Raw genomic sequence first — 9,056 nt, 5'->3', positions numbered from 1 at the left:
AAAGTTACACATTATTCTATTTATAAATGCCTTAAATGTTATAAATAAGTCTTTTAAATAAAATGCATTAATTTGACTGACCTGTAGCCAATGTATTTTTTGAATATAACTAAACCTCGAACCAAAGTTTAGCAGATGTTTATAGACAGCTAAATAAATAGACCCCATAGACAGCTAGATAAAGCATTCTTTAACAGACTTGAATGTGTAGGTGTTTGCTGTCTTATTCCGCTGTCCTTATTCTATTGTCACAATTCTGTTGCTGCTTATTACACAAAAATACAACTGCATGTTACAAATGAATGAAAAATATACCGTCTCATATACTGGTAATTTATCAATACTGTTATTTAAAGATATTAATAGATTACGCTTTTGCATAATGTGCCATGCTGAGATCTGACCAGCAGATGTCGCTAGCGGGTCACGCCCTTCTGCTCCTGATTCATTCATTGATTTACTACTGATTCACTCTCTCTAGCTGTCGCAAACATGAACACATCACTCCCATTCTTAAATCTCTACACTGGCTGCCGATTTCGCAGAGAATAGATTTTAAGATTTTACTCTTTGTCTATAAGTCTCTCCATAATACCGCTCCTCTCTATTTATCTGAACTTTTTCATCCCTACTCTCCTATCAGAAGTCTTCGCTCATCTGACCAGGCCATGTTGGTGGTTCATCGTGTACGGCTCAAGCGTAGAGGAGAGCATGCTTTTTCTGTGGCCGGTCTTAGACTATGGAACTCCCTGCCACTAGAGATTAGGACGGCACCCACCATATCTAGTTTTAAGTCCAAGCTAAAGTCCCACCTATTTTCTCTAGCCTTTTCATGATTTGCCCAGGGGTTTATGTCTGTTTATATCTGGTCTATGGTTTATATTTATTTAACCTTCTTTTACACTGGTTATTTTATTTATTATATATTGATTTATATTTTTTTTTTTATATTTTATTTACATATATACATATATTTTTTAAGAATTCTTATTTTAGTTTCTTGAACTACTTTGTGCATGTGTGTATTCTTAAGTGTATGTGTGTGTATGTCAAACGCACTGTGAAGCACTTTTGTCAGCCATGTGGCTGTTTGTAAATGTGCTATACAAATAAAGTTGAACTTGAACTTGAACTAGAAGTTTCTCATTATTATAAGAAAATATGTTACGAGAAACAAAGTCATTATTACGAGAAAATGTTTCGTTATTATGAGAAAATAGTACTGGTGGTATGATCCACCTGTGAGCACTAAATATAAATGGAAAATCAGAATAATGTCATTTTTAATTTCATTTTGTTCAAAAATCAAGATTCAGACGCAACAAATGCAACAGGGGAAAGTGTATCAGACGCAACAAACTTGCAGAATCGAAAATTAACCTGATTGGCAATTATCTGTTTGTGAATTATTCTAAAAAATGAAAAAATTAAAGATTGAAGCCAACTTTTCATTTGGTTCATTTTCATGGTGGGAATTGAACCAAGAACAGCTTTGCACGGACCAGGGCGGGAACAGCTTCGTCCGAATTCGCCCTTATCTTAATGCAAACGTGCCAATATATATGTCATATACCTTTGAAATAAACAAATTAACCACTAGAACATTAATTCGATGGAGGCACACTGCTTTTAGGCCAACAATCGCGTGCACAGTCGTTCCTCCTTTCATACAATAACTTACTTGTACAAACTGGACTTTCATAAGTATTCAAGTAACACGTTTCTAATTGTTGAAGCTAAATTCGTAGCAATTCAGAAATTCAATTTAAAAAAGTTTCTTTCTTTACCACAAACGCATTAACACAAATAAACGAGTGTACGTTAAAACGACAAATCTTACCTCTTTTCAGCGTCTACGTCTCTTTGCATTTCAGAAAATATCTTCACCTAACACTACAAACAAGTGTTCATTAATGTCAAAACCTCAAAATCAAATATTTTGCTTAGTTTATAGAAAGTTAAACTTACCTCTTTCCACCGTCTTTACATGTGCGTCACAAAATAGCTCCAATTTTTTTCTGGAAACGATATTTGCATATCACCTGGCTCACAGTCATATACTTAAAATATTATGTTATAATTACTTAGTTTTGATGCAATTTTAATACTAGTTGACGTGACATGTTTTTTCATTTTCAAATTTCTTTGTTATTTGTGTTTAGTTTATTTATTTTTATAAGTAATGGTTGTTCAGCCAACTAATCATTTTTTACAGTGTAGGTAGACCCAAACATGCACAACATTTTTGCGGCCAGTGCTGTTAATTTAGGATAGCCTGGCAGGAGATTCTGATAAAATGTGTCCAAGCCCAGAGAGGCAAATTTATGCTTCAATTTTACATCACACTGCAAATCAGTTATTTAAAGTTGCATGTCAATGGGCACATCAGAAGCTCTGACTGTGAATGGTGAGTGAAAAACTGCAAATTCTGTCTCGAGTTCGCTAAAGACCTGAAATCGTTTCTCAAACTCCCTCAGCAACCCTGAAACCCATCTCCATGAAATGTCCGATTTCCCCACGTAGATCAAAGAAGCGCTTCAGCATAGCATCTCTGCTTAACCATTTTTCTTCAGTGTGGTATGGCAGACCATGTTACAGTCATTGAGAAGGCTTTCAAACTGACTATGATTGAGACCTCTGGCTCGGATGAAATTAACAGTTCGGACAACCACCTCCATGACGTGATCCATTTTTAACGACTCGCAGCATAATGCCTCCTGATGCAAAATGCAATGAAATGTCCAAAAATCATGACCTCCATTTGGGGCTTGTACTTTCTCTCTGAACTTTGTCACAACACCTGCCTTTTTCCCGATCATTGACAGCGCACCATCTGTAGCCAGGCTTACGGTGTGGGACCAGTCCGCCCCAACTCTCCAATGATGGAGTGGAAAATGTCCTCAGCTGTTGTGGTGTCGGTCATAGGCACCAACTCAAGAAACTCCTCTGTGACAGTCAAAGTCTCGTCAACTCCACGAATGAATATGGCCAGTTGAGCGACATCCGTAATATCAGTACACTCATCAATTGCAACAGAAAATGGCAGAAATGACTTCACTTTGCATTTCAGTTGGCTGTCCAAATCTGCCAATAGCAAAAGCTTGTCGCTTCACAGGACACACAATTGCAGCAAATGTGATTTCACTAGTAATTAGGTAGCTGGCTTTCACTGCAGCATCACTGACCTCTCGGCTCCAGGTGAAAACAGATTGCTGTTTCCTCAGACCCACCAGCATTTCCTCAGACCCACCAGCGGGTAAACTGGTAGAACCAAACGCCACTCAGACCCTGAAGTTCAGTACTACCATTACCAGTACAACCAATTTTGTTGGCCTAAGGACAAAAGGAGGGTATTGTAATAGAAAATTTTAGAAGTTGTTTGTGTCATTCTGACCTTCTGGGTGCATGACTAGAAGTTGTTTGTGACGAGAAATTGTTATTACCAGAGATTGTTTGTGCAAAATATTAGAGGGTCAAAAGGAGCTGGAGATGAGATGGTGAGACTCGGGCTCATAAACAACTTAGCCAGACCTTGGTAAGATTATCCTGATCAGGAGATAAGCCATTGTAATGTAGCCAATGATTGATTATGTTCCTTTGATCAGTTTTCTGTGTTTGAATCATGATTGGAGTGTTGGGTCCTGTTGCATAGCAGCACATGTGTAGGTTATCACCTTTCATTTGAAGACAGCCAGTGACTCAGCTGTTTGGACATCTAAGGTAAGTTCATTTTACCACCTTGGCGACAGAAAAGAAAAGAGACTTGAAGTATACCTACCTCTTAACCTGAGATATGGTGGGGACTAATCAAGCAGTGCTACAGTAGTAGATTGAAGGGAGCATGATGTAGTGCGAGTGAAAAGAGCTTTGAGGAAAGAGGGTGCTGGTCCACCCTCTTGGAAGATGATTTGGAATCTTTGACCATGTGGCAAAACTGTGGGAATGACCATGGGAAAATTGGGCTTCTCAGATACTTGTTCAGTCTTTTGTCATTTCAAGGCTGGACTACTACTTATGACTGACAGGTCTACCTATGAAAGCAATTTGTCCTCTACAAGTGATTCAAAATGCACCTGCACAGACTTCTTGTCAACTTCCCTAAGTTCTCACACACCAGCCCACTGCTGTGCTTCTTCCACTGGTTGTTGGTAGCTGCATGCAAGAAGCACAGCAGTGTGTCATTCCCACATTTTTGCCACATGGTCAAAGATTCCAAATCATACATGGGGGCTGTCTTGGTAGGCATTTTTAGTGATATTTCTAGCTCACAACCTGCTTGTTGGATTGTACCAAATAGAAGAGATACAATGTATTTGATGACATGAAGAGCCCACAGCCAGGAAGCTTACCCTAGTATGCTTTATGTTAATTTGTTTACTGAGAATGAGTTGGTAGGAAGAAAAGACATTTCCTCTACTGTGGTATCATTCACCAGAAAGAGTCAAAGCACACAAAAACATAGGAGTGAGGAAAACACCCCATACACAAGTGTTTATTTACAGAGTGAGTGCTGAGTTCTGTGATGAAGTGCTTTTGGAAGGTGGGGTTCGGTAAATTAGTGATTTTGAGCAGTGTATTGAGGATCACAGCTCAAATAGCTGCCTGGGAATGTTGCAACAAACTGGGAAAATATGGGAGAACTGAGTTCATAGAATTAGTAGCATGCCAGAATCTACCAAGCTCTTATTATATTATCTTATATGTTCCCCTTGTAATTAGGGGTGAGGGAGCATCTTTCACACCCTAGCATGCTTGTCTGTAATAATATTGTTGAACAGGCTCTGTACTTTCATCACCACTGAACTTTTGTTGATGTGAAATTTGACCTGGGAGCCAATGAAGTGTGGATAAGGTAGGAGTTATGTGTTAATATCTTTTGGTTCTAGTTTGCTGCTGCATTCTGTACTTTCGGGAGCTTATTTATGCCTGGACTATAAAAGCATCTATTAGTATTTCTTATCATAGCAATATTTCTGAGATGAAAGAAGGCTACCCTAGTGATATTATCTACATGAGCTTCAAATGAAAAAAAATGGTGTCAATAATCAAACCACAGTAGTTTACTGCTGAACATGATGAAACAGAAAGACCCTGTAGAGTTACTCTGTAATCAGAAAGGTTACTTCTGGCTGCATTTGGTTCCTAGTACAAGCACTTCTTTCTTGTCAGAATTAAGAGGAGTAAGTTAGTAAGCATCCGATGTATAATGTGCTTCAAACATTGTTCAGTCTTTATAAGCTGCTGTCTCTTATCTGACTGCTGAAACAAAAAAGGAATCTAAGGCACAGGATCACCCAAAAAGGAAGATACAAAACTGGTCTTTTTCCAGTCTAACCTAGTACTGATGGTATTGGTACTGGCAAAAGGAAAGGAATAAATCAGCTCTTAAAAAGGAAATGGAGATATCAGTAGCACAAATGAAGAGAAAACCAATTTTAGCAGAGAAAACAATTCTTGTAAAAGAATAAACACACAAAACTGGGTGAACACACTGGTAAGATCTACAAATTCAGGAGGCAGATATTTAATATATGGAGGCAATGCAACTGATATGACATACTGTGAAAAGCTGACATCCATTGCTTGTCCCACAGACAAATACTTCATTATAAATTGCAATTCTAAGCACAGAAGTTAAGACTAAAATTTGGTGGATCACATAGGCATACAATTGAAAGCCATGATCCTGCAGTAGTTTGGACACATACGAACATTTCATAACATCTTTATTTTTAAATTATGGCCTTACCACCCAGTAACAGCAAAGAATATTTACATAATGTCTGTGGAGTCTTACAAGAAGGCATCCACAACACAATACTGATTTTTGAAGCAGGTCATGGAAGATGGGGTGGGAGGTACTCTGAAAAAGTTGGCTGATAAACTGGTCCACCAAAAGGAGGAATATCCTGCAGAATTCATTTTCAGAGACCTGGGGGAATCAGTAAAAGTGGTGAAGCTGTTCTATATAAGTGACTAGAATGTGCAGAGCTTGACAAATAGGTTAAACAAAGTACTTCTTGTCAAACTAAAGGGGGGCAAGAATGTTTTATTGTCATTTCAACCATGTGTAGCTGGTGCAGTACATAGAGAAATGAATCAACCTTCTTCCACGACCTTCCCACATATAAATGCAGAGGAACATAAAATAATAAAGAACTAGGAGTTAAATAAAATCACACAGAAAATTGAATATGTGGATTCTCTGGGCATGTGCATTCTTTGCTTCTCTGATGGAGAGTTTGGCCCTTTCTTTTCTTAGACCCATGTTGTCACCTGCAAAGCCCAGCAATGTAAGGAATATTCTTGTTACCCTGGTGTTAGTGTCCACCCACTGCAGAGGAGTGTTGTCAGTCACCAGTGAAGCTCCTTTCCCTATCTCCCTGGATGAAGGTATGCTCTGTGGGATCTGGAGCAGCACCCACTGCAAGGCTGGGCTGATCAGTTGTAGACACTGTGTTGGTGCAGCTTCTGTGTTCCCAGACGATCAGAGCCACTTGGTTGATCCACTCCTGCATAGCAATTCAATTTTGTTTGCATAGTGCTTTTAACAATGGACATTGTCTCAAAGAAGCTTTACAGAACATTCATTCATTCATTCATCTTCTACCGCTTATCCGAACTACCTCGGGTCACGGGGAGCCTGTGCCTATCTCAGGCGTCATTGGGTATCAAGGCAGGATACACCCTGGACGGAATGCCAACCCATCGCAGGGCACACACACATTCACTCACGCAATCACACACTAGGGACAATTTTTCCAGAGATGACAATCAACCTACCATGCATGTCTTTGGGCCGGGGGAGGAAACCGGAGTACCCGGAGGAAACCCCCGAGGCACACAAGGTGGAGGCGGGAATCGAACCCCGACCCTGGAGGTGTGAGGCAAACGTGCTAACCACTAAGCCACCGTGCCCCCCTGCTTTACAGAACATAAGAAACATAAAACAAAAAGTTTAATATTATACAAAGATTAATATAATATGAAAATTCAAGATGTTTAAATGTGTTTGTATTTATCCAAAATAAGCAAGCCTGAGGTGACTGAGGCAGCTGTGGCAAGGAAAAACTCACTTAGATGAAAATGGAAGAAACCAATAGAAGAACCAGACTCAAAAGGGAACCCATCCTTATTTGGGTGACAATAAAGAGTGTGATTAATAATATACAGTCTGACAATTGTGTATTGATGAAGGGGTTGTTGTCCTCAAAGTCCACATGTGGTTGGCATCTCCTCTTTGAATGTCTGAAAACTTCATGAAGCAAAGTCAATCTGGAGCTGGTACATCTCTAAATGCCTCAGGATCGCCACAGGGTTGCCCTCATCTCAATGAAGGTCCAAAATCTTAAACTCCAAATGCCTCAAGATGCGTAGAAAAAGAGAGAAAGTGTAGAAGAATTAGCATAGCTGCTATTCATAATGTCAGCAAGCACTAGATGATAATGTGCATGTACTAGAGCAGAAGATTATGGGAAATATTATGTGTATGCCTGACCAAATATATAGGTCTTTAAACTACATTTAAACTGGCAAAATGTGTCTGAGACCCAAACAATGTCAGGAAGGCTATTCCAAAATTTGGTAGCTACATACGAAAACGCTCTTCCACTTTTAGTAGACTTTAATATTCTTGGAACGACCAGAGGTCCTGCACATACTCAACAAGGGACCTGAAATGCAAGAGAGGCTCTTCTCAGGTCTCACAGGCCACATAAAACAGTCCTAAAAGTTGTCATTAAAAGAGGAGTTCAAATGGTTTGAAGCCTGTTGCAAGTTGATCTACACCAAACTACATTCCTGGCCTTTGGCTCTGCTTCAGCTGCTGCTCCATTGGCCAAGTGGAGCTTGATCTATCCCATGGTTTTTGTTTGCATGGCTTTATTTTTGTATAGTAACTATATTGATGTACTGTAAATACTGTATTCACCAGTAGGGGTGCATTTATGTTGGGGTTGGGTTTTGTCTTTCTTTTCAAGTCAAGTCAAGTTAAGAAGCTTTTATTGTCATTTCAACCATATATACTCATTGCAGTACACAGTGAAATGACACAACTTTTCTCCAGGACCATGGTGCTACATAAAACAAAGACAGAGCTAAGGACTTAGTAAGTAGTCCTAGCCACATAAAGTGCAACTGTGCAAAGTGGTGCAAACAGTGCAGGGCAAGAAATACAAGACAGACAAGACAGTACAGGACAAAAGACAGTACAAACAAAAAATTACAAGACAATACACAAAAGACAATACACAAAAGACAATAAACAGAAACAGCGCCGGCCAGTGTAAATACTGAATGTTCAAAAATATTGCATGTGCAGAAATACTGGAATGAACACAGTATTATAGCAGCAGTTACCTGAGATATTGTAAAGGGTTGTGCAAAACAGCAAATGACTGAAATGTTAGACAGCATGTGCAAAGAGCAAAAAACTGTTTTTTGAGCTTTAGGGAATAAATTTTATTTATTTATTTGTACATAAGTTAGTCCATAAAAACAGTGATTTTCTATTTGTTACTTTGACCTTGTCCCCCAGTTACATATTTAACCTCAATATTTTAAGGAAAAATCCGTGAAGGCAGAATAATTTTGATGGAGGTTCTTTTGATAGTTTTTTTTAAGATTAATTTTGCAGTCTCTACACTAAACAAGGCTGACTGTAGTTCTGCTGTCACATGATTGCACCCATCCCATTCCTTTTCCCAGCTCCCAGTATGGTAACTCAGCCACAGCTAAATTTAGCATTGCAGCACAAGGAAGGAATGTGGGTTTATTCCTGTCCATTGTACGTTATAAGCTTTGCCACACTGCATATTCTATGTGGATTATCAAGTAATTATCAAGAATGTGCAGTGTATATATATATATATTTACGTACATGTATGCCCGAGGAGATGATTGTCGCATCTTTTAGAAAGTCAATTTAAGATGTTATAGGAAACTGCCTCAGAAAACCCCCAGAAAGGCTGAAAAAATGCCTTGCTGCATGTACGATGACGGTGGCACAGAGGGCGCTAGATCGTGGCCCCTCCTCTTCCCGTTAGCCTGACGCAGGG

The 9,056-nt window shown here is 39.1% G+C and overlaps 1 long non-coding RNA gene across 3 annotated transcripts; it reads right to left on the bottom strand.

Annotated features, from left to right (window-relative positions):
• Positions 1–5,523: 5,523 nt before the first annotated feature.
• On the bottom strand, positions 5,524–8,999 carry LOC132851085 (uncharacterized). Of its 3 annotated transcripts, XR_009649012.1 has the most exons (4): positions 8,879–8,999; positions 7,077–7,673; positions 6,784–6,924; positions 5,524–6,512 (listed from the first exon to the last, which is right to left on the bottom strand). It is a non-coding gene; the product is annotated as an uncharacterized LOC132851085 (long non-coding RNA). The 3 variants fall into 3 exon arrangements; XR_009649011.1 differs by having other exon boundaries at positions 7,077–8,958; XR_009649013.1 differs by having other exon boundaries at positions 6,784–6,921; positions 7,077–8,958.
• Positions 9,000–9,056: the final 57 nt, after the last annotated feature.

This window comes from Tachysurus vachellii, chromosome 9, assembly GCF_030014155.1.
Source record: "Tachysurus vachellii isolate PV-2020 chromosome 9, HZAU_Pvac_v1, whole genome shotgun sequence".
Lineage (NCBI taxonomy): Eukaryota > Metazoa > Chordata > Actinopteri > Siluriformes > Bagridae > Tachysurus > Tachysurus vachellii.
This window is presented reverse-complemented; position numbering and strand designations above follow the sequence as displayed.